The sequence below is a fragment of the Mastomys coucha genome, unplaced genomic scaffold (assembly GCF_008632895.1).
Source record: "Mastomys coucha isolate ucsf_1 unplaced genomic scaffold, UCSF_Mcou_1 pScaffold9, whole genome shotgun sequence".
Lineage (NCBI taxonomy): Eukaryota > Metazoa > Chordata > Mammalia > Rodentia > Muridae > Mastomys > Mastomys coucha.
In genome coordinates, this window is record NW_022196915.1 from 11,111,790 (window position 1) to 11,113,546 (window position 1,757).

The 1,757-nt window shown below is 42.6% G+C and overlaps 1 pseudogene; it reads left to right on the top strand.

Annotated features, from left to right (window-relative positions):
- The first annotated feature begins 814 nt into the window (after positions 1-814).
- LOC116084645 lies at positions 815-1,536 on the top strand (annotated as a pseudogene).
- Positions 1,537-1,757: the final 221 nt, after the last annotated feature.

A 1,757-nucleotide genomic window follows, 5' to 3' on the forward strand; every position in this document is an offset into this window, starting at 1 on the left:
ATTATGTGCATTGTCTGCCTCTGCAGTATTACCCAGGAAATCCTGTTGTGAAAACAGGAGAAATAAAATCACAAGTTTCTGGTGGGCCAAGACCTATGTTGTAGGTTCCTGAGACTATAATGTGCTAGACTGTCCCCTACTGAGTGAGTTCATGCAGCCAGGGCACTCTCTATCTGGAGAGCTGGGTTGCCCTTGCCTGGGGCCAGGGTAAAAGGTTCAAAAGCACTAGGATGTCTCAGGGTATAGACACAGAAGAGTGGCTATCTGTGGCCTCTGGCAGTCCTGGGCACAGGCTAATTGATCATCCTGGGGGGAAGCCACAACCTCAGGTCCAATTCCATCTTTGAAACTGAAATTGGAGCATAAGCATGCCATGTTAGAACTTCATACCTTGGACAATCATGGACAGGTGGAGAGTCCTCTTTGTTTTGGAGGGACATGGATCCTTATTGGCTTGAGGAACCTCAGGATTTGTTTATTCTGTCCTGAATGGGCTGTTCTCTGTTTTTTGTTTTTGTTTTTGTTTTGGGCAGCATTTGTATACATCATACATTTATTAGTGAATATCTCTCTGAAATCAGCAACAATATTAAAAAAAAAATGATTGCACTACTTGGTCAAGCAGAACTAGAACTTTCATTTAAAAAAAACGTACAAATCTGTTATAAATTTCAATCAGTATACACTTATATAATACAACATACTAGTTATGTTAAATGCTACAAACAAATGTGAGTCCAATGGGATGGGAAAAAAAACCACACATTTAAGCTTTAAGAACCATTTGTTGAGACTAGCGAACAATACAGTCAAGATGGCTAAAGGTGACCCCAAGAAACCAGAGGGTAAGATGTCTGCTTATGCTTCTTCATGCAGACATGCAGGGAAGAATATAAGAAGAAAAACCCAGAGGTTCCAGTCAATTTTGCGGAGTTTTCCAAGAAGTGCTCTGAGAGGTGGAAGACAATGTCTAGCAAAGAGAAATCAAAGTTTGATGAAGTGGCAAAGGCAGATAAAGTGCGCTATGATCGGGAAATGAAAGATTATGGACCAGCTAAAGGAGGCAAGAAAAAGGACCCGAATGCCCCCAAAAGACCACGGTCTGGATTTTTCTTATTCTGCTTTGAATTCTGCCCCAAGATCAAATCCACACACCCTGGTATCTCCATTGGAGATGTGGCAAAAAAGCTGAGTGAGATGTGGAACAACTTAAGTGACAGTGAAAAGCAGCCTTACATTACCAAGGCAGCAAACTGAAGAAGTATGAGAAGGATGTTGCTGACTATAAGTCTAAAGGGAAGTTTGATGGTGCCAAGGGCCCTGCTAAAGTTCTCTGGAAAAAGGTGGAAGAAGAGGAGGAGGAGGAGGAGGAGGAGGAAGAGGAGGAGGAAGGGCAAGAAGAGGAGGAGGAGGAAGATGAATAAAAACTTTGTCTCCTTGTGACTATCTTAGAGTAGGAAAGCGCTGTGATTAACACATCTCTTATTTGAGTCATGTCTATTGCCCTTGCTAGGTTTAATTACAAAATTTGATCACAGTCATATTGTAGTTTCTCAAAGTGTCAGTGGTTTACATGAAGTGGCTGTGGGTGTCGGAGCGCCCTGAAACTGTATCAAAGTTGTACATAGGTCCAAACATTTTTAAAATGAAAAGGCACTCTTGTCCTCCTCACTCGGTGCACTTTGCTGTTGGTGTTAGCATTCAGAATCTGCCCGCAGCGGATATGTGGGTGGGTCCACAGAGCTGTCACCAGGACA